This window comes from Ochotona princeps, chromosome 16, assembly GCF_030435755.1.
Source record: "Ochotona princeps isolate mOchPri1 chromosome 16, mOchPri1.hap1, whole genome shotgun sequence".
NCBI classification, from domain to species: domain Eukaryota; kingdom Metazoa; phylum Chordata; class Mammalia; order Lagomorpha; family Ochotonidae; genus Ochotona; species Ochotona princeps.
Genome location: NC_080847.1, coordinates 16,124,962 through 16,149,778, shown reverse-complemented (window position 1 = coordinate 16,149,778; position 24,817 = coordinate 16,124,962).

Genomic DNA, 24,817 nt, shown 5'->3' with positions numbered 1-24,817 from the left:
CAGCATTCAATAGATCTGAGGCCAGCGCTGTGGATCAGGCTAATCCTCTGCCTGCTGGCACCAACATCCCATATGGGTGCTGATTCATGTCCCCACTGCTCCGCTTCAGATCCAGCTTCCTGCTTATGAGCCCAGTAAAGCAGGAGAGGATAGCCCATCTGCTCAGGATCCTGCATCCACATGGGAGATCCAGAAGAAGCTCCTGGCTCCTGGCTCCTGGCTTCAGACTGGCCCAGCTCTGACTATTGTAGACATCTGGACAGTGAACCAGTGAATGGAAGATCTTTCTCTCTACTAATTTGCCTTTGTACAAAAAATGCATCTTTTTTAAAGATTTATTTTTATTGGAAAGACAGAAGAAATTTATGGAGAGTAGAAACAGAGAAAAAAGATTTTCCATCCGCTGAATCACTCCTCAGCTGGCTGCATTGACTGGAGCTGAACTGTGCTGAAACCAGGATCCAGGAGCTTCTGGGTCTCCCATGTAGGTGCATGGCCCCAAGGCTTTGGGCCAATCTCTATTGTTTTCCCAGGCCATTAGCAGGGAACAGGACAGGAAGCAGTACAACCAGGACATGAACCAGTACCTATATGGAATCCTGGTACTTGAAAGGGGAGAATTTAGCCATTGAGCCATTGCACTAAGCCCAACAAATACATAAATAAATCTATTTTTAAAAATAGACCTATAGCAAGCTAGCTAATATGCTGATAATTGTGTATAGCCCGTACATAATTGGCATTTGCCAGAAGAAAAGGTATTCCCCAACCCTGCACTACGGGCATGTGACTCCACAGAGCATTTTAAGAAGCGTGGCTAAGATTATTCTACTTCAGGTATTAAGTCAGCTGTGTGGAAATGGCCCTACTTTTCTGGAATAAGCTTTATATATCATCCATATACTTCTAAACATTCAGGTTATCAAAGGCTCAGCATTCTGCTGATTTCCTAACCATCCCAGACTCTTCCAGCACACATTTTCCTTATGAAATTTTCAATCAAACAAATGAATTCAGCCCAGAAAAGCAAACACATTTTGGATAGAACAGTCATCTTTTTTAATCAGTTTTTGTGTTTCCTATGTAAACCAGCAGCCCTGAGGTACGACTTCTGAAAGCAGATTGTAATGGGAGATTTTTACCTGAGTGCTATTTAGCGTTATCATTGCTATCCTTATTATTAATAATAATGATTTATAGGAGAGAGTGAGGAGAGACACTGCTATTTGGAGACTAGAAATGCAAGCCTGATTTGAGGCTATAGTCGGCAAACATAATAGGAAGAGGAGAAGACAAGGGGAGAAATTGAAACAAACGGCTCTGCCTCAGATGGGCATCTACCTTCAGGGACCAAGAAACATGTAATAGGAAGGAAGGATGCTGCTAAAATGGAACCCAAGGACAATCATTAGTTTCACTGTCACTGCAAGAGACGCTGTTGACATTCTCTGAGTCTAAACAAAAGCTATAGCACCTAGGCAGATGAACTTTGGCACATCCCCATACACACGTCCCAAGAGCTCTCAAAGATTGCATGTGACTATCACAAAAATGCTGGGAGGTAGCCAGTAGTGGCATGGCATTACTTGCCACTGACGTCCCTGAGGCCGACACCAGGAATGTACCACGCGATCGTGTCACAAATGCCCCCCTGACCCCTGAATCAGGCATGCAGGTGTAAAACAGGAAACAATGCAATGCCCACATATATCATCAACAAAGAGACCCACTAGGAAAACTTCAACCACCAAACATCTGAGCTCACCCTAGATCTGGAGTGAGACCCCATGTGTAGGTACAAAAACAAAATTTCAAAAAAAAAATGCAGAAATCAAGGGAGAACTGAAGCCTCCACACTGCTAGACTCTAGGAGAATTGCAGAGCATGGAAGACTAGAAGATTCTCACACTCCGGTGAGAATTCAGCGAAGAGGAAGAGAAAATCTTGAAAGTTTAAGAAGAGGGAAGGAGTTACTTTCAATAGGCCACTCATCAGACCCGCTCCATGCTCACCCTTAGAGCAAGATGCATTTCAATTACCTGATGCACACCCATGAGTACAAAAAAAAAAAAGGAAAAGAAAAAAGTTCCGCAAAGTAGCAGTAAAATTGAGAAGGTACTTCAGTCAAATGAGAAAGAAATCCAAGAAAAATAGAAAAGGGGTCCCGGAAATCCAAGGAAAAAATGGAAAATAAGCATGAGAGGGGAATCAAATGAAATCTCAGGATGACGAGCAAAAGCAATCAGTCCACGTGGGGATAGGAAGCTGACAGGTGCCAGAAATAATGCCTTCAAGAGGAACGCAGACTCTGCTGCTCAATCTGTATGATGGAGAAGCCACAATGTCTTAACGGGAGGATGAAGGCTTAGACTTTTCTCTGTCAGGAAAAAAAAAACAGTCTGGAAAATAAAATATTCATATGAAAGGCTGAACGTTCACGACTAAAACACAGGTCATTTTTGAGGACTTCATGTGTGTAAGCGAAAAACCAATGTTTCTCCCGGTTTCACTTTTTTATGTCGTACTCATGTTGCTGCAGGTAGCATGAGGAGACAGGATGGGGCTGTTTCCCGCAGAGGCCCTGGCAAGATGACACGGATGCTGGGAGGCCCAGAGCTGAGAGAGCTCCATGGCCATGGCCCACCCTCAACCACCTCTGCTGCTGGCCAGCCCTGTGGCCTTGGGCGAATCACCCCAACCCTCGGTGCCTCCATTCTCTGATCTCGCTCCCAGGGCTGTTGGCAGAGCCAGGAAGAATTTGTGTTTGCTTCTGCGGCATCTTGGTTGTACGTGGCTTACATCAGCACACAGATATCAAGTGTTACCGCTACCATTATTACCACGTGAACATGAAAAAATGACATTTGATTTCCCATGGGAAAGGTCATAGTTAAAGTAAGCCCTTTGGGGTCAGCACCACACTCAACTGCCTAATCCTCCACCTATAAGCACTGGCATCCCATATGGGTGCTGGTTCATGTCCTGGCTGTTCCACTTCCCATCCAGCTCCAAGCTTGTGGCCTGGGAAACTAGTACAGGATAGGCTTGGAATCCTGCACCCACGTGGGAGATCCAGAAGAGGCTCCTGGTTCCTGGCTTTGGACTGGCTCAGCTCTAGCTGTTGTGGCTATTTGAGGACAGAACCAAAGGATGGACAATCTCTTTCTCTGTCTCTCCTTCTCTCTGTAAATAAACACATTTTATTTTCAATAAAAAAATACACCTTTAAAAAAAAAGAGTCTTCTAACAAAACATTAAAGACTCGATCAGAATTAAGATACACAAAATGCAAGGCGACATCAACCAAAGGAAAAGGAATGCCAATGCTGCCGAGGATGGAGAGACAGGGAAGAAGATGCAGCAAGATGAGCATCCTCCTTCCCAGGCGGAAGTAGCCAGACCCCAGACACAGTGAACAGACAGAGCAACAAAGGGTCCTCTTTAGATCTCCACAGCTTTAAGGAATTCAGTATCGATAGAACTTCAAGTGACTACTTCCTTTGACGACTTACAGAAACATATTCCTATTTTATACACAGATTATAAATATTTATATATTTTATATTATACATGGCTGATTAGAATAAGTCAGGAGCAGATTTACATGTAGCTTTGAAGTTAAAACAAGCACTAAGCATAACGCGTGTCAATCACAGAGAGCTAATAGTGGAGAGAGGAGGTAAGCCTGAAGTTAATTCACCCTGCAGAGCTCTCACTACACGGCAGGTCCTGTCCAAGAGCTTACCAATCGTCTCATTAAACTCTTTAATACCCCTAAATGTTGGCATCACTAGGACCATTTCACCATGAGGTACAAGGAGACTTGAACAAATCTGCAGAAAAGTGGAATTAAAGTACTTTTTAAAAAAATTTTACTGCAAGAAACATTTGATCATCATTCATAGTTTTTTTTTCATCAAACACACTTTCCATGACCTCCTGAAGACACTTGAGGCATAGACTATCAAGTACCTCCCAAGTGTGAAGGATTAAGATAGCAGGAGGGACGTTGGCCACCACTGGCCACTTCCGCTCACCTATTAGAAGAGGGAGTCCAGAGGAGTTCTCCCTGCTTCCTCTATACAGTTGACAGTGGCAGAAAATAAACACAATCACCAGGTCTCCCCAGTACCTCAGGATGTGGCCTCACTTGGGGGGCAGAGTTCTTGCAGATAAAGCTGGCTGGAGGAGGTTGTATTGAATGAGGCAGCTCTCAACTCCAAGGGACAGGTGGCGAATGCTTTGGTCAGAAGAAGAGGGAAACGCAGCGGCAGGCAGTGCAAATCCCTGATGGTTGCAGTCTCATGGACTAGAGCCCTGCAGCTGTTCCCCCAGCCTCACCGTGGCTGGAAGCCTGGCAGAGGCCAATGGGGTATCTGCCTGAGAGTCCCCAGAAGGGGCACAGCCCCAGCTCGCCTGGGCTGGACACTGCCAGTTCCAGAGCTGTGCAAGGAGACATGTGGTGCTTTGGTGCGCCCAGCCCCTGTTGGTGATTCTTAGAACAACTCCAGGGGACTGGATTGGCTGCTGGAAGCTTCAAGTAGAGATGGTCAAAATGAAAGGAAAAAAGGAGGATTTCATTTTCTATTTTACAGTTTGCTCGCTCTAGTATGTATGTATGTATGTATGTATGTATCTATCTATCTATCTATCTGTCAGATTTATGTGCTAACTTGGAAGTCAGAGTTACAGAGGGGGAGGAGGAGGAGGAGGGAGAGAGAGAGAGAGAGAGAGAGAGAGAGAGAGAGAGAAAGTGCTTTCAGCTGCTGGTTCACTCCCCTGATGACCCCAGTGGCCAGGGCTAGGTCTGGCTGAAGCCAAAGAGCCAGGAACTGCTTCTGGATATCCCACAGGATGGCAGGGATGCAACAGCTCCATCGCACACCTGAACTGTGGCTGGTGGAGACTCAGCTCAGCGGGCCACAAAGCGCCGGCCACAGAAGCTGCTTTCATAATGACACGTTGTTCAAATCTACTCAATTCGCCATCAAGTCAATAGCCAAACAATATCCTCCTGCAACCAATAATGGCAATAATGAGGCCTGGAATTTTTTTTGTTGTTATCATTTTCTCCAATTAAAAATACACTGAAGAAGACCAATGAGAAGCCAGCTTGGGGACAACTTCCTGCCTACCAAATAAGGAAACCAAGGCAGAGAGGCATCCACGAGCTGGGCAGGTGCCCACAGGTGATAAACAACTGGGGCATCACTGACAAGCACACATCTTCACAGATTCTCTGCTCTCCACCTCACTGTCGCCTAGAGAATGACAACTGGAATTAAAAAAAAAAAAAGAGCAAGTTAATTGCTTCAATCAAGGGCAGAGATTCACATTTTTGTCTCAGATTATTTTCATGGTAAGCACTCTTTCCAACATCTCCCCCAGTTCCTAGGAGGGTACATGGGTTAAACTGGCACTTAATGGGCAATTTTTTTTGACAGCCGCTGCATTTGCAATTACTGCAGCATAATTTTTTTCTCCTGAATAGCTTCAGATTTGTTTTTGTCTGAGCTGAGGTGGAAAATTGAGAAATAGCAGATTCAACAATAATTGACTTTATTAGGAATATGAATGTATTACACATGCCATATATTAAAAACTCATTGCTTTTATATTGGCCTCAGACACTGTACACTACTTTTATGGTTCCCTAGTCTGCGGTGTTCCCTTTCCTTGACTGTTCCCATCAGCTTTATGTTCCTCATTCCCTGTCACATGAAGGAAATAAATGGTTAAAAAATCTAACTGCTCATCAGACACAAGCCAGAGTTCATAAATGAAAGTGGGCAGCCTTGGGTAATTTAAGATATTGCTGTGAGCTGGTGTTGCCAAAAACAGTGCACTTATTGAACCATAAACAAAAGCAATTAAGATGAGCTGTTGATGACTGTGAAGAAAGTTCCCCAATAGTGCGGGAGAAGCTCACTTCTCTGAGGGAGGCTCATTTGCAAATGCATCTCTGGCATCCTGGGATACCCTGGAACATCAGCAGGAATCCTTCCCACAAAAGGATCCCCGTGCCTCATGGGAGCCTCCTGGAACACCAGGCACAGAACATTCTAACCAGAGGGAGAGAAGTGGGTGAAAGGCTGACCTTGTCTTCACTGTACAGTCAGGAAGGAGGGAGAGAAGGGAAGTGCCTCTGAGATCCAGCAAGACATGAAGACACTCCATCAGTCCCAAAGAAAAGGTGATGATGCCAATGAACGTGGCTTCAGAGTAAAAGGTTGCCTCCGCCCCATGCGGAGGAACTCTTTGAAAAGAGCTAAGTTTGGGGAAAGCAGAGATGGCTTCCTAGAGCTCTCCAAAATGGCTAGATCTTCCAAACTTAGTGGAAGGCACCACAGCCCTGCAACATCAGCTGGCAAAGCACAAGCTGCCGCCCAGCTGCGGAAGCAGCAAGAGCCACCATGGTGGAGCAGGCTTTCTGCTTAGTGCTTCAGACACTAAGGACAGCCCCATCCCACACCAGAGCATGCCTCCCCCTGGAGAGTCTGGGTCCAGATCCCAGCTTCCTACTGATGTAGCCCCTAGGAGGCAATACTGAAGGCTCAAGAAACTTGTACCATTCACTGGGGACACCTGGATTGAGTCTCCAGATTCCCCAGTCTCCAAGTTGTCGGGGACATTCGGGAAGGCAGCTAGCAGATGGGGGCTCTCAACCTCTAGCGTCTCTCTCTTCTTTTTAAATCAACAAATGAAAGGAAAAAAAGAATAAGAATAATCACAGAAATGAGAAAGCATTTGAGTTCCCACGGGGGGAAGGGAACCAGGGATGATTAAACACCTGGAAAGACAACTGGGCAATGGATCAAGCACCCTAGCTACAGCCAGCCTCCCACCCCGGCTCGGCCCTGGGGACCTGCCGCTGCACTGTACAAAACAGTGGAAATTTTTTAGCATGCCAGTTGTGCCATCATCTCTTTCTGGAGTGCAAAGGTTATCCCCATTATGGAGAATTATGCCTAAAAAGCTACCCCAAGCAAGACACGTAGGAGGCCTTGCACACTCGCTTCTGGGACAGGAGGAACCAAGGAATGAATGGGGCACAGCTAGCAGGAAGTAATGCACAGCTCATTGAGACTACCGCTGAAGTCAGGGCTGACACTCCAAAGCACCTTGAGGAGGCAGGGGAAATGGAACGATCACATGAGGGCAAGGAACCCTGAGACACGTCTCAAGCAACGAGCAGGAGCAAGACAGGGGGAGAGAAGAAAAATGAGCGCCCAGCCAGACAGATGATGTTGGGTCAACTCAGTTCCCTGTGTGTCTGGAGCTACTGCGCAGGCACACGTTCCAGCATGCCGATCAGCTGCAGACAGTGGTGATTGGCATCTGCAAGCCCGGCACCTGGGAGCAGACTGCCATTTGGGGAGACAGGTCCAAATGTCGCCGGCCAAAGGCCAGAGCACCTTGCAACCTGACTGAGGCCACTCAGACAGGAGGGTGACGGTCTGACTGACATCATCACCCCAAGCATGGTTTGAATTTCACTGCAAGGGGTCAGTCCACTTCAGCAGGGCGCATATTGTGCTGGTGTGGAAAAGACTCCAAAGGTGTGCAAACCGATATGTAAAATTTGTCTCCTTTGCGCCAGGCTTCACGGAAAGCTAACACCATCATGTTGGACAGTCAGCTAATTTAGTAAAATGCTAAATGGGGCTTATTAGCCCTATTTTACAGATAAAGAACTTAAGGCTCAGATAAATTAAGTGGCCTTTGAAAACTCACACAGTTGAGAGAAAACTAGCATCAAATCTTGATTTCTTTAAGCCATGGAAATCTTGTTCTTCTACTTCTCTATAGTTTTGATGTGGCCACTGAGAGATACAGAGACATACAAGCTGAGATATTTTCCAAGACAAAGAGAGGTGGCGGTTGAAGAATTCTAAATGGTTCTTCCACTATAGTTATTACTATTCTGCAATGAGAACTACAGTTCACGAGGCAGGTGGAAAATCAGGTGGCATCCACGAGTAGAGAAAAGAAAGAAGCATCTTTTCTAGTTTTAGATGTGTACATGCACAGAATTTCACTATGAAAAGACTGTGTTCTCCGTCTCTGTCTCTGTCTCTCTCTCACTCTATATACTCTTTCATCTCTTTCTCTTCCATTCAAACAAAACAAAATTATGTTAAAAACTAACTTTTGTAAAAAGCACATATTGCAGAGAGCAGTTAAATGGCCATGTTTCACATCAGAGTGCCTGGGTTAGATGCCCAGCTCTGGTCCTGGACTCCAGGTTCCTGCCAAAGCAGAGTCTAGAAAGTAGCAGTAACGGCTCAAGACACTGGGTTCCTGCAATCCACATGGAAGGTCGTGGATCGAACACTTGGCTCCTGTCTTCCACCCCGGCCCTATGCTGTCCGTTGTGGCCACCTGGGGAATGAATCGGCAGGTGGGAGCTTTCTTCTGTCCCTCTGCCTCTTAAATAACAACAATAAGATTTTGAGAGAGGTTGGGCTTATGAGGCAGAGATTAAAAGTCAAGTCCATCTCTGGCAGAACAAGTGCCCCAGGGCAGATTTAGAAGTCTCACCGGAAGGAGAAAGTAAGCTACATAGGAAGTGTAAAAATTCTCACACATAAGGCCAGCAATGGATCATGTGGTCCAGGAGTCATTCAACAAACAGCAGAGAGGATCTCATCCCAACAGCACGGATTTGAGGACAGATCTTGGGAAGATACTGACACGGTCACATGATGTGGTTCTCAATAGAGAAAAGGAACTCCTAAGACCAGGTGTGTAGTATTTTCTTATTTAATCCACTTATTCACCAACAGAGTGGCTGCCTAAAGGCAGGTTTACATTTTTCAGGGATAGATGGGGGAACAAAATAGATAATGAAATCTCCAATGCGCTCAAGTTCATATTCTCAGGATACACATTCTGTCCACATGTGGGTTTGGCAGGTTTCTTCCTTACGTGTCAGTCAGAATGGTCCTCTCGCCTCCATGCTGAGAAAAAGAAGCTATAAGGCTGGAGTGTGGGGTGTTAATACACAGAAAGCCTTAGGTTGGAATCCAGGTCTCAGCTCATCCTAAGAGAGTATCAAAAACTAACAAATTACAAGAGTGTTTCCCAACTTGTAAAAGTGGGGGAAAGAAAACTTTCCTCAGGGCATGTTAGAAGAGTTGATTGGAGTATGCTAAAGAGCCAAGCCTGAGGCTTGGATACTGAAAATGCAAGAATCTCTCCCTTGATGCAGCTCTCTCTCTCCCTCTGCCTGAGTGATTGTGTTGGTTCTAACCCCAACCCCACAGGGATTCCTGCCCACTACAGTCGTGTGTATCCTTAGGAGATGCTACGGATGTTACATGATCACAGAAAAGTCCAAATCATTAATAGTGGAGGAGTTATGGCAAGGATGGAGCGAGTGGGCGCCAGGGAGATCAACCAGGTTGTGATCCCTCTGACGGGAGTCAATGAATTCTTTTCCCAGAGGTGTGACGCCGTAGAGCAGGAGAATGCTCTCGGAGTTGTTGTCCAGAGGTCACGCCTACTGATGATACATTAGGGTTGAGAGGAAGGTAGCACAAGCCATTGTTTGGTGTCTGACTTGGGCAGCAAAGTAGAGATGGCAGCTTTAAGGCTAGATCCAGTGAGAGTGAGACAGTTAGGAACTGTGGACATGTGAAATGGGACATGTTTGGTGGCTTGCGGAGGTGATATCCACCAAGAGGAACCTGTAAGGCTGCACTTCAAAGGAGAAGCCTGGACCCGAGGTCAAGGTCACTGGGACAGAGGCAGTTCTTGTTAGCAGGAGAGCAAAAGAGATGCCTGGGGGGTAGTTAGAGAGAAGGAGCTGGGGAGGGGGGGAAGAAGATAAGGATCCTGCAATTTGTTTCAAAGTGGATGAGGAAGTGAAATCTGTGAAGTGAAAACAGGCCAGGCCACCAAGGTGGGAGCTGGCTAAGAGTGGAGTTCATCTTGTCTGCCCACCGCACCCCCCATCAACAGAGGGGGTTTCTCCCCGACTCACAAGCAAGTAGGGTGGGCATGTCCCTGGCTCCCCTTTTCTGACACACTTTTCCCCAAGGAATGCAAAGAGAGGGCTCTACAAACCTCAAAAGCCACCACCATACGTTGTGCCTGAAGCAATGATACATTGCCCACGAATCCCCTGCCCAGAAAAGTGGGGAACCAGGGCAAGTCCTGGTTGGGGGGGGGTAGGTGTCCCAGAACGGGGAACTCTGTGGACGAGGAGCATTCATTCGCTTCTCCCCCAGAATTTCTGAGTGATTCATCCTTCCTCTCGCCTCCTCACTAACATGGAAACGCTCCCAAAAGAAATCTCCCCCAGTTGTAAATCCTCTCCATTCCTGCTTAACCATTCAGGCAAGATTGATGGGCTGAGCTGGTTGACACAGAAGCAATTGGGAATATCATTATTTGCCTTGGATTTATCTGCATTTATGTTAATGGCTTTGTTCTTGATCAGAGCAACCATGAAACTAGGGGAAACACTTATGGCACTCAGCTTCCTTGTGATGAATTAGGCAGGCCTCACGGAATAGCCAATGCACATATGCAGAGAAAATATTCCTTTATTTGCTTATTTATTTTTCTGCTCCTGATCCTAACAGCTCAAGCCTCCTGCATACTTGGGACCAAAGCAACTCAATTTTTCATATTCTGCTTTGTCATCAGATTGATTTAATGCTCCTTGTAGTCAGACTTTGCAGAGAGAAAGAACACGCATACTATTTCGATGGCATGCTCTTTCTTGCTTACTCCTTTCTCAAAGGGCAGTTTCATAAGTTCACAGGGCTGGGAGGGACTTCATGTGCATTCTTCCCCCTACTTCTCACCGTTGAGAAAATCTTGTGGGAAAAAGGATGATGGGGTGGCAAGGAAAGAAGCAGCAGGTGGAGATCTTTCAGGGTCCGGCTACGTGCATAGATGTCTCACTTAATGCTACTTAATCTTTGTGACACTGGAGGGTACCCATGTTGAAACTGAATAAACAGACTTTGGGCATGTTGGCCCAGGGTTGACAAACTATATCGCCTGTGGCCCAAATCAAGCCCTGACTTCTCTGTGAATACAACTTTCTTGGAGCAACAACCACACTCATCCTTGTATATTTGCTGATGGTTGCTTTCAAGCCACAGCGGCAAAGCACCCAAGTTGCCCCCACAATCATACAGACCACAAAGGCCCAAATATTTACTTTCTGGTCCTTGGAAGAGAAGATTTGCTGAGTACTCCTTTGGAATACTTGTGCGGGTCACTGAGCATCTCTCTGTGTAGAACAGACCTGCTCTGTCTCCCTTCTCCTTTCCACAACCCGACCAGACTCACTCATAATGTAAACCACACAGAGAAGGAACTAACTCAAGCAGACCCCTCAGCGTACCCCCACTCAGGACAGGGTTCACCCCTGTGAGCCTCCCAGACAACACAAGCCTGGGAGGGGTTAGAGCGGCAGGTCTTTCTTTCCCCCTCCACACCACGTTGGGGTTGCTTTTCTGTTCTGCAGGGAGGAAGCCAGGACGGGGAAGAAGTGGAACTCAACTCTCTTTAATACAGATCATCTCCCGAAAGAGGTAGAATTGGACCTAAGTTGTTCAGGCCACACAGGTCACATACATTTTTCAAAAAGCTTCTGAAAGGAGTGAGAAATGGTACAAAATGATTCTGAGAACTGTCAACCACTGAGAATGGTCGTTGCCTAGGAAGGCAAGCTGAGATGATATGGTTAGAAGTGGCCATGTACTAAATACATGTCAAGGGGTTTAAGTAAAGGAGTTCCTATCCAATTCCCCCTGATTCATACAACCCTTCAAAGGCTGGTGATTTCATGAGATGAACAAAGAGAGACTGAGAAATGTGACTAGATTTCCCCACAGTTAGCTGAAGCCAGAACCATGCAAAACTATAACATTGGGCCCTGAGGACAGCATGGGAGTGATCCCAGGGAACTGTGCTTGGACACAGCGGAAGGCCAGGCAAAGGCAGAGTCTCAGGGGCCTGAAGGGATTTGGGAGGTTGAGAATGAGAGAACAGGAGAGAGCAGCAGGTAGAGGCTGTGCAGGTGGAGGGCTGCAGGGCAAGAGGCATCAAGAGGAAAGACTAAGTGCAGGTCTCTGGGAGTGGAGGAGTCTGTGGGTATCAGTCAGGCTGGCAAGAAGAACAGGACAAAGGAGACCAACAGGAAGGTGGCAGGCAGGTGTACCCTTGAGGCCAGGTGTCCAGGGCAGCAGAGAAGTGACTCACTTAACTCTTGAGATCCAATCAGATATGAGACCTCTACATGGTCTAACGAATCTGAGAACTGTGCATCAGCAGGGGCAAAGAAGATTCCTGGGCCGTCCAGTTTGATGGTCCATCCAGTACTGACACTCCAGAAGCTCCATAATTGGGGATGACCAGACCCTCCCTGACCAGGGTCTCTAGTTAAGACAGGTGATCTCCTTGTTACTCATAGTGATGGGGCCTAACTCGGACCCCAGGGTGGTAGATAGCTTGATAGGACAACCCTACCTACCTTTTCATATAAAATATCTTACAACCTCCACATAAGCTAACCCTCAAACTCACCATTTACAAATACCTGCTGTGCATAATCATCAGCCCCTTAGCTCCTCTCTCTACTGGCTTTTCATTGTACGTCTACATTAGAGGAGAGAAAATGCGAAACTTGAAGGATGTCAGTACATTTCTCACGGGAATGAAAACAACGTAGAGTTCTATGATTTCTGACACTTCAGTTTTGAGCTCCCTCAGCATTATGATAACTTTACCCTGGACTGGAGGGGAAAAATGCAGAAAAGAAAATAGTGATGGGAAGCAATAAATTATAAACAGTTGAGTTGAAGCTGCCTAAACCAACACACCAGTTAAAGAGATCCTTCTTGCAAAATACATTCAGAGGTTATGTTCAACATTGAAAAACTTGCTGTCCATCTCTGTAAAACAGGAAAAAAATCCACCCAGCTTGCCAGCATTTGTTCATAAAAATCCATTTTCTTACATTCTTCAAATAGTGGGAATCTACATTTGGCAATTAGATAAACTTCTTTTTATCATTTTAAAATCAATAATATTTAAAAGATATATTTTCATGATAATCTCTTCTAATAAAAAGTGTCAGAAGAGGCTATTTCATGGACTATAACTTTATAGACAATGAGGTTAATCAAGGTGGATGCAATTTCCAAAGGGATGATGAGCTCTCCCACTTCCAAGGTTGAAAGACAGAAACCAGCTGTAAAAGTGTGGTTTTAAATGCCACCATAAAGTCCAATGCCAACTAAACTGTCCAGCCCTCCCTCCTTCCAGTTGTATGCCCCACACTATTTTAAATGAAAGGCTGGCCTGCTAAGAGCACAGTCCTGAATCTGCAACTCCCGCAGCACTCCTCAGCCCCGAACAACTTCCACGCAGTTCGGATGAAATCATCCGCAGTCACATGAACTCAGAGTTTGACTTCCCGAAGCCCAGGGCAGCCGCTGTCTGACACACGCTTCCTTTCTGAATATTTTAAAGACAAGAGGATTAGACACTTCAAAAATAACAGATTCTGCTTTGCATGAAAATATAATATGTTTCCATCTTAATGATGTAAAAGAATAGCTTGTTATCACGATGCATCAGAAGAAAAACACAAATTACACATGCAAACGTTTTTGGCTAATTAATTCAATTCTGAAGATAAAATTGGGACAGTGCAGAAGTGCAAGCTGATTCTTAATAAGTCTGGAGGCTCCCAGTTTTTAACTAAGTTACCAGAACATCTATTTCCAGAAGGCAAAACTGCTTGCAGACCCTCATGTAAGGGTCTGATTCATTTCAGGTTTACAGAGGAATTGAAGAGATGGATTAGTTATTTCTTCCATCACTCCTGCAGCATAAAAACCTCAGGGTCAAAATTTAGACTAGCTAGGGGAAATGCTACTTACTTTGTACAAATTACAATACCTCCTGGGAAAGCAAAAATCATCCATAATGGTAATATAAAAATGACATTATAAAACTCACATTGATGGACTATGTCAATCAGTGGACTCTCATCAGTCTCATCGTACCTGGATTGTTGCTGATCTAATTGATCGAGGTGACGCTCTGCTGGCTCTGCCCTCAAACCTGAGAGGGCCTCCCTAAGAGGCCGTTGAACTTGACTGGACAAGTGGGATGCTGGACTCTGTATGGTGTGAGCTTTTAATTAGGGAGTCTCGGCGGAACTTGGGCTGTGGTTATGCATCAAGGTGGGGGGACTCACCATGGGGGAGGGGCTTGGGGTGAAGGGGGAGAATCCCAGTACCTATGAAATTGTGTCATGTAATACACTGTAATTAATGAATAAATGAATAGAAAAAAAAGAGAAAAAATAAAATAAAATAAAACTCACATTGGTTACACAGCCATACTGGTCATTGAATCCAAGGCCCAACTTCATTTTGATGGGAGCTGATTTGGGATTCACGCAAATCTGGATTTAAATGATGAATTTGCCAAAAATTTTCTATGCAAAGGAAGAAAATAACTAAAATCTCTAAAATGCCCTCATTTTTCATCTTTAAAATAACAATATTGGACACTTTGGATAGATATTTTAACCCAAAAATATCTACATCCAGGGATTTTTTTTAAATGAGAATCAGTATCAAAAATGTATTTGTGTTTGAGGGGAAAGTAAAATAAGACCTTTTTTTAGAAAATTTATTTTATTTTTATTGGAAAATCAGATATACAGAGAGGAAGAGGTAAGACAGAGCGGAAGATCTTTGGTCCGTTGATTCACTCCCCAAGTGGCCACAACAACTGGATCTGAGCTGATCCACAGCCAGGAGCCCAGAGCCTCTTCCTGGTCTCCCATGTGGGTGCAGGGTCCCAAGACTTTGGGCCGTCCTTGACTGCCTTCCCAGGTCACAAGCAGGGAGCTGGACAGGAAGCGGGGTTGCCAGGATTAGAACTGGTGCCCATATGGGATCCCGGAGAGTGCAAGGCCAGGACTTTAGCCACTAGGCTACCAAGCCAGGCCCTAAAATAAGATCTTGACCCCCAGCTGCCTGCTAGTTAGGTTTACTCCTAAAAAGGAGCATGTTTTTGTTTTGTCTTGAGACCAAGATGTGCTGAAAATCGCAAAGACCTCTAGTAAGTCAGGCCTTCCCCTTCTGCACCTAGGCGTGAATAGAGCAGGTGGTTCTGTTGTATTCAGAATTCAGGACTCAGAGAAACTCCAGGTTATCTCTTGAAGAAACTGTCTCAGCAGTTGGTATATAGTAGATGGTCTTTGAAAAATCCTGTATCTTTCCTTCCCTTTTCCTTGAGGACACGAAGCACTGATGCATCCTACCCTGGGCCCAGGAAGTACCTTGCGGGTCTACCACAGAACAGCGTTGGGCTCCACTACCCCAGAACCAAACCTGAGGACAAATACAGCAGCTAAATTGCCATTGGGAAGCCCATGACCTACACATGGCTGGAGTCCCAGTTCCTCTGCTTCCCATGCAACATCTGGCTGATGCATGCCTGGAGAGGCCTCAGGTCATGCTCCAAGCCCTTGGGTCCCTGCCACCCACATGGAAGACTCAAGCTGGCTCCAGGCTCCTGGATGCATCCTGGTCCAGTTGTGGCTGTGACTTTGGCAGCATTTGGGAAATGAACCAGTGGATGGAAATCTGAGTGTGTGTGTGTGTGTACATATGCAAATCTATTTTAAATAAATAAAATGAATCTTTCTGAAGAATGTACTGCTGTCATTGACCTTTTTGGTGTTCTTCTGTAGTTCTAGCGAGAAAACAGGGTCCCCTGTGGGTAACCTGAATCAGCCCTTGACTCTCGCCCTTTGCCTCCCTCTTTCCCTGGTAGCAGTTACTGCAATCCTGCCGTGTTGTCAGGGACTCATTTTCTAACTTGGGGAGCCATCCCAATGATCCCTACAGTATCGGTTCTCATGGGTGTCCAGATCCAGACACCGTAAGGCTGGCAGAACCCGACTTAATAAAGTTAACTCTGTGTGTGTCAGGCCCGAAGCGTTGCCTCTGCCTTGGTTCCAGTCCCCAAGAGGAAGGTGCAGGAAATGGTAGCACACAGGACAAGAAGATTGACCAACTTCCTGGCCCTTCTGGGGTTCAACCCAGAGCCTGGATTTTCCTGCCATCTACTCAGGTTGCTGGTTTCCAGAGTCCCACCCATGCAACCGTAAGGGTGGAGGGGTTGGAGTGGGGGAAACACGTCATCTCTGCTTTTTAATTCCTTTTTGAATCTTTTTATCACAAGTTCCTTGCTAATTTTCAAATTTCAAAGGAAATATTTGGAACGCTATCTAAGGACTGGATGCATTCATGTTTTACACCAAATGCTTTCAACATGAGAATCCGCCCAGTCGTATCTAATAAAAATATCCTTCCTGAGCCGGTACCAGGAGGTTTCATTAAAATAGCAGTCGATAAGCAGAGCTGATCTGGCACCAAGGGGAAAAAAAAACAGCACAGGCTTATCAGGCTTCGGAATTCAGGGGTACGGCTGAATCAAGGCCCTTTGCAGCTGCCTTCAGACCCTGTTCTCTGTGTCTTGCCTTATCAGATTCTGAGCAATGCACTGGAGGGGAGAAGAAATATCTATTTGTCCCATCTTCAGGCCAAGGCCAACGGCCCCATAACACAAGACGGATTGCCAAGTAAAAAGCATACAAATGTATCTCATGTAGGTTTAGGTGACATGGAAGCATTCAGAAAGGAGGACCCAAGGGCCCGGGAATGCCTGCGTCTTTTGATGTTCAGTCTCATGAAGCAGATGGTAGAGAAATGCACTAAGAAAGAAGGGTTGGTCAAGGGTAGCAAAGCAGCCTGGGGAGAAAGCAGCTTCAGCTCCGCCAGGCCTGGGTGCTCTTCAAAGATGTGGACAGAGAGCGGGGCTCTCCTCTAATGATGCTTTTGCATCCAGGGAAGAGAGGATGCAAATGACCTCTGGCTCCTGCTTTCTCAAATGCCAAAGGGCCACATTTTACGGGTGCCATGTTCTGGACCCCATCAGGACACCAAGAGCTTATCACTGATCCATCTGAGAGGACCCTGAAAAGGCTGGCATCCCTGAGCCCAGCACTCCTCCAGCCCATGTGTTCGAGGCTCCTGGGGAACTCAGCCAAGGTCTCTTCCTGGGGCTTCATTTTCCAGAGCATAACTGTGCCAATCAGCAGCAACAATGAAAAGCCTCAACAGGAGCCATCATGGTTCCCAGTACATCGATAATCACATCTTAGTGCCTATTATCCCAGGCTAGGCCCTCGGTGAGATGCTAGAAACTCCAAATTAAAGGAGATATAATTTATCTGTAGAGAGACTGACATCTCACAGGAGGTTAGGGAAGGCATACCACACAGCACAAGGTCGGAGCCCTCACTGCCCTCAGGGAGTTGAAAAAGGAAGTGCCACCTGACCCAGGCTTGGACTATAGTTGAGATCTAGACATCAGGGTCACAGGATAACATACTTGCGTGAGTAATGAGCTTGAAAGCAGGCAAGACCGGGGCTGAGTGTGCCTAGGGAACAAAGGGGCTCCTCAGCCTTAGAATGGCGTTTTAAGCGGCAACAATGGTCCCACCACAGGGATTAGTTATCCGACTAGAATGAAATCCGTCCCTGCCTCCCTAACTTCCAACTCAAACTTTAGCACTGTGATACAGCAACAACCTTAGAGTTGTGTCAAGGGGGAGCCTTGCAAGCTTGGGCTGTGGAGTACTCTAATCTTCCACAGAACTGTGTTGTGGGGTTCGAGCGAGATCATGCCAGACAAGTCTAGAGTTTATTAAGGAGTCTTTATTAACCAAGCTTGATGATAACAGGGCCCAGCAGAAATAGCAAATCACAAGTCCGTATAATCGAAATCCCAAGAGAAACAAGTGGTCATTACTCTGAAGTCCATCCCTTAAACTGAAGATTTATGTCCCAGCTTCCCCAGCAATATAAGTTATCCTAACAGACATACAACAAACAACCTGGGCACACTTACAAAGCTGCAGACGTTAACCTTTCCCTGGCTTCTCTGCCCACATTCTCAGTCTCACCTCTCCTGGAACTCTTGAAAGTACACAAATGAGAAATACAAAGCATCTTAGCATTGCTATGTTTACTGTCCCACCCATGCAGTGAACAGAAAGTGAGGAACACAGACATACAATGCCGTGCTCAGGGGTTTCCTGTCCTTGGTGTCTGCCCGCAGGAAGCCAGAAAGCAAGCAGGTACTGGGGAGGCCAAGAGTCGGAATGCCAGAGCGATGGAAGCATAGAGCGATGAAAGAGAGTGAGCCCCTCCCTATCATGGGCCTTTATGGGGGCTTGTGAAGGGAGTGGCTACACAACAGTACAATTCCTCCCCCTCTCTGGTGATGACAGGTGGGCAGGAGGGAACACCTAGGTGGTGCATGGGGGAGTGGCTTCCATGCTGGTGAGCCTGAACTAGCTGCCTACCATACCACAGCTGCACTCTGCTTCCCAGGCCCAACACGGCCTTCTTCTCGCTCTGCCACTCGTGGTTCTTTGGACTCAGCCCACTGCGCATCTCTCTGCTCGTCCAGCTGCGTGCGGGCTCTGTCTTCCGCTTTGCCATCAACTTCCGCTTATGCAGAGGGTCTTGGTCACACTCGACTGAGTTTATTCATCAGAGGAGGTGACAAGAGCCAAGGTGAGGGCAGACACAGTACCTTGAATCACTAGATCACGCCGGGTTTTCCTTGCACTGATACAGACTGAGGCAGGTAGCTGGATTAGGGTCACCCCCAACCCCTATCCGCTTTCCTGTCAGCCAAATGACCCCTTCCCTAGGATGTACCTCTCCTCCCCTGGGACCTGGGAGTGGTTGTGCCTGTAATCATGAGGCTGGCAGGTGGGAGGGTTTGCTCTCTGTCCCCACAACCTCAGAAGAGACAGAGTGGTGAAATTCTTTCTCTTTTATCTCCCCCATCTTTCCCCTTTTTGGCCCACACTTTCTGTACAATACGTGTGTGTGTGTGTGTGTGTGTGTGTTTTCCCCCACCTTTTAAATACCTGTGATCATTCCATGCACCGCATTTGTGACCCTACTTAGTTTTTCCCTCAGTAAAAGGCAAGGACCTGGAATGGGAGTTCAGACTCGCCCGGTCACTTCCTTAAATGCATGAAATGGTAAAGGACAGGGATTTTGTGAAGATCACTGACCTGCAGCCAGACTGCTGGGTTTGCAACTTACTTTGCTGTGTGGTCTTGAGTGATGGACCGGCTTCTCTGTGCCTTGTGTTTCTCACTTCAACAATGAGGCATGGCAACACCACCACCTTGTACGTGCTACCAGGTGGCCATGACTCTTAAGAGGAAAGAGGTCTCCGGAAGCCACTGGAGAGATTCAATCAATTGATAGCTAAAGTGGCTGGCAGGCGCTCTGAGCATGCTCTGTTTATTACATTTATTTTTAAGCTCAGAAACCTCTATGTCTAGCAGCAGCTTTGAACATAGAAGTAAATTTCCCAGTTATTCCTAATTCCGTCATTTTCCAGTCTCACCCAAGGCCTCAGAGGCCCTGGCAAGGCCATGTGCTACCCCAACACGTTCTGCCCAGGGTGGGGCAGCCCGTGCACATCTGTTTCCATTTATGTCTGAGACTTCTAGCTACGGAAATAATAGCCTTCAAAACACTGTCCTTTTTTTGTTGTTGTTGTTGTTCCCAGTACATGAATTAGATTTTTTAAAAAAAGAAGAAGAAAGAAAAAGGAGAGGGTAAAAAAAAAAAATGTAACCGATCTGCTTTGTGCCAGAGCTGTCTGGTCCCTGCAAACACTTAATCCAGCCGCTCTCATTGTCTGGGATCAAAGCGCCTTCCCCACACTCGGGCTTTGTTCTACTTGGAGCAGATGAAGAGGCTGCAAGCAGAGCTCCTCCAGGCTTCCTGCCCCTCCCTTTCCCTGAACTTTGACAGAACAAAGAGATTTGCAAGGCAAGGATCCCAGCTACAAGGTGCTAATGATCGGGATCACATGCATTTGAGATCTGGACTGGGGTTCCCGAATCAGAAGGCTTCCGGAAGGTGGGGATGTATGCTGTGGGGAGGGGAAAGACAGCTGATCCAAAGCTGGCACCGGAGCACCCAGAAAGTGCCCCAACCACCACCCGGGGCGCAAGGCCTCTGGGTCGGGAAGGACGCCCTCTGTCGGCCGTCAGTGAGGAGGCGCGGTGAGGTCAGGCACTCAGACTAGAAGGGAAAGCCAGGCGAGGGGGCCTGCTACTGGCTCAGCCAGCGCCTGGAAGGAACTCTGTTCAAAGTTCTAGTATCCCGTAGGAGAGACAAAGGGGTCTGGCTCTGGAAGGAAGGCTGTTTAGTATACGTCTGAGTCACTTTGAGGGCTGGTCAAAGTGTAGATTGCAGAGCCTTGGACTGTGGGTCCTGGGGAGCTGCAGTATTTGCATTTCTAACAAGTTCCCAGATGCTGTGGGTGCAGGGACCCTCCTCTGAGAACCTTTGTTCCACGGAGTCACAACAAACCACATCGAGCTTCTAACTTCGGGTCTCTGGGTGCCTCTCTCCCCATGGCACTGGAACAGGGCAGGTAGCCACTGCCCCCCAGCTGGCCCAGGTCCTGTATCTCAACATGCATCCTAGCCTGGCTTGGTCAGGGCGCAGTCAGGCTCTGGAACACTTCCTGTGGACCATCGAACACTGCTGTGGATCACAGAGCAACCTCAGCATGGCACAGCAGGTGACAAACATTGACCAGGGAACCCTCCTCTCCCCCAGACACAGCCTACAAACCCACTTGTGAGCAGGGTGGCCAGGTCTAAGTTTCTCACCCTCTCTCATCTTTCTTGTCTCCTCTCCTGAAGAATGAGGAGCAAATGACCAAGGAACATCAAAAGGCTCATGAAAAATGGGATTAAAATAGAATTTTCTTTGTACACAAAACATTTTTGAAATTGCGTGGGAAGCATCTTTTAAAATTAATGGACAACATCTATTATGAAAAACTAAGTGTGGACCTCATTTTCTTTTTCTGCAAAAAAAAAAAAGCCTATTTTTTCCATTCCATTGTTTCATGAACGTTTTGGAGTACTTTCACAGACTACCCTTGCAAGGCTGGTGGAGGGATTAAATCACCGAATACTTAACCTCATGTACAATCCTGTAGCACACATTAGTCTAAAGAACAAACTAATCTACCTAACCTGGCTCATCTCTCCTCCTGGGCCTCAGCTTTTGCCCACAACTTCTGACAACAGGTTGGATGATTTTAACTCCAGTGAGCAAAAGAGATGCCTAAAGTCCCAACAGTGAACAAGGTGAGGCAGGTGCTGTGGCGTAGCCATTTAAGCTGCCACCTGCAGTTCCAGCATCTCCTATGTGAGCAGCTATTTAATTCCGGGCTGCTCCACTTCTAACCCAGTTCCCTGTTAATGTCCCGGGAAAGCAGCAATGTATGGTGCTTGGGTCCCTGCACCCATGTGGGAGATCTCGAGGAAGCTCCTGCCTCCTGGCTTAGGCTTGGCACAGCTCCTGTCCTTGTGGCCATTTGGGGAGTGAACCAGAACAGGGTCTCTCTTTCTCTCACTGATTCTCTGTAACTCTTTCAAATAAATAAAATGAATCTTAAGAAAAGGGCATATGCTGTTGTGTGCCCCTCCACCCAGCAGCAAGGGCACGTGACATCCCTGTTTAATCCAGCCATGCCCAGGCTTTGATGTTTGCATTCAGATTCCAGCTTACGCTGCCAGAAAAACACCTGTTGCATGGGAAACAGCCTTGCTGAGGAAAGGATCTTGCTACCTTTGCACACAGGAACTGAGGCTCATGGGATTTCTGAGGGATTCTTATAAGACAACCTTCAGGAAGGGAATGTCAACTTGCATGGGCAGACCACATATGTCCACAGACCTCTTCTACTGGAAACAGAATAAGCAAATAGAAAGTTATGATTTGTTCTCATTTGGGACCATCAATAGCAGGTGTCAAGACTTACACACACTCACACACGTGTACAGGGAAAGGCAAGGGTGAGTCAACCGTGAGCTCTCTCTGTCTGCAGGGTAATTGTCTGAGCACTCTGCGAGCAGGTGGAGACCTGTGTGACCTTGAAGAATTCAAGCAGCATCAGGATCTGTCTGGTGTCACACACGTGAAGTGTCTACCCAAGGTAAAAACGGTTCCCCGAAGCTGCTGGTGGGGCTCTTGGTCTCACTATGACTCTAAGACAGGTACAAATGACAGACTGGGTTCCCTGACAGCTCAGACAAGCTAAGGAGAGGCTGCTCTGTCAATATTGACACCACAGAGGTAAACACTCTAGGTGACACCTGTGTGTAAACATTAGTGCAAAGCAGGGTGGAACACACCCACTCACATCAGTGCCTCCAGAGTCACCTTTCTAAGCAGCAGTTAGCTAAGAGGCGTTTCCAGGGAAGTGACGTGGTCCAGTGAAGCTGTCTACCTCCACTGATGTGGCTCTCAGATGGCCTGGGTGAGTCCACCTGAGAGCTGTGCTGGGCACTCAACCTCGGGGGTTAGGACAAGCTGGAGGTGTCAACGCCAGAAGGAGAAGCCCATCCCTTCTGGGCCCAGACAGACTCACCAAAGCTGAGAGAAAGGGTTGGTGCAATGGCTCAACTGGCTGATCCTCTGCCTTCAGATGCTGGCATCCCCTGTGGGCACCACTTCACCTCCCCTGTGGTACAACCTCTTCTGATACAAAACAACAACAAAATACTTATTTTAACTGTTAAAATGAGAGTATGTAGATTAAAATAATATATTCACTTAAATTTTTCATTTAAAATCATTTTTATGCATGAAACATTTCACAAAACACTGGCCTTAAGTGATGTCACTGGGTATTTTCTGTCCAAGTCTGTGTCTTACACATGCAATCAGAGCCTGCCCAGCACAATGATACAATTGGTTAAATCTTCCTCTTGCAGGTGCTGAGATCCCATATGGGCGCCAGTTCGTGTCCCAGGTGCTCCATTTCCAGTCCAGCTCCCTGCCTGTGGCCTGGGAAAGCAGGCAAGGGCAACCCAAAGCCTTGGGACCCTGCACCTGTGTGGGAGACCCAGAAGAAGCTCCTGACTCCTGGCTTCAGATTGGCTTGTCTCAAGCTATTATGGCCATCTGTGCGTGAACCAGTATGTGGAGGATCTTTCTGTCTCTCCTACTTTCTGAAGATCTGCCTTTCCAATAAAAATAAGTAAATTTATAATAATAATAATAATAATAATAATAATAATAATAATAATAATACAAGAAGCTAATAGAAAAATATATATATGTGCTAACCAGGGCATTTCCCTCCAGACTACAGTTGTCACATAAGCCATGCTTTTCCTTGTTTGGCCCAACTGTTCTATTCTCATCCCACAGATGCAAATTATGAGGTCCCCTGAGGGACCTCAACTGGAGCAGGGGCCACACAGAGGGTCCACAGTAAATCCACAGTAGACGCAGGTCCACTCCGGGCCTGGGTCACAATTCCTCAGCCTCAAACTGTGTGCTAGGCTGATGAATGGTCACAAAAGATAGCCTTTTTCCTAGAACCCATGCATGTTGCCTTAAATGGCAAGTGGGGGCAACTGTTCTTGCAGATTGAATGATAGATCTTGGTAGTCGGTGGCTTATTTTGGGTCACTGAGGGGGACCCTCAATCCTAAGCATCCTTGTAAGAGGAGGACAAAGGAACTTGACAGCAGTGACCGAAGGAGGCTGCAGCAGGATGTAGTGCCGCTGGCTTTGAAGATGGGGAAGGGCCAAGAGCCCAAAGAAGCCAAGAACTGAAGCTCTAGAAGCTGAGACAGCTTCTAGATAGAAAATCCATCATTCCCAGCAGCCCCCAGGTGGAATGCTGCCCTAGACCTTGATTTTAGCCCAGTGAAGCTGATTGTGGGCTTAGGACTTCCGGGACTGTAGGAAAGAAGGGAGTGCTGCTTTAAGCCCATGAGCTAGGGGTCATTTGGCACAGCAGCCTTGGGGAGCTAATACAAATAGGCCTTCTCAGACTCTGTCCCAGTAAACTCACTTTTTCCTGTTCCCCAGTGACTGCCTCTAGATCTGGCTATGACAATGATGTTCCCTGTGAGGCACCAGCAGCTCGCTAGGCCTCCATACCCACTGATCCTCTCCACGGTGATAACTGCAGGCCACCACACTGAGGCTGACACCAGGGAAGACTGCATTCATGCTCCTTGGTATGTCCAGGGCATGGCAGACGTCCAGTCTCTCGGCCTTGGCTATGACATTTAATTACTAGAGGTTTAGACAACAAGACCTCTGTGACTTGTTCCTTTATGTTCCTATGTTACACAGTGAGGTCTTTATGTTTTTTAAATAAAAATGATGAGAAACTTCGTAAGATTTTGATGAGAATCAAGTGGAATTTTCCAGGTGAATTCTCTGTTCCTGTAGTTGGCTATGGCGGCGCTATGCCACAGCACACATGATCGCTGTGCAGATTCTCTTGTGCCTACTGTATGGAGGAGAAAACTGAGTTGGAAATGTGAGCAACTTGTGCAAGGCCTGGCCCTGGAACCTGGGCTTCAGTCCCCTGAACTGCCCCAAGCCACTGCACTGAGTATAGCCCAACCATGGTGGTCACGATAGGTCCCACAGACCATGCGATAGAACTGGTCATTGCCCCTGTCTGATGTGCCTGCACCTGGTGCTGTGTCTGGTCCAGGCTTTGGTTGCTGAGCACTGAGTCTTCCGCATTCAGTAGACTCTCACAGGAGCCATGGCCAAGTGCTGGGGCTAATTACCTGCAAGTCTGTGTGCTGCCCGAGGACATACTCAGTCCATTTTCAGAGCTTGGGGTTTGAGGGAGGCGGGTCAGGTGCAACCCCCTAGGCCCACTGGGAACTGAG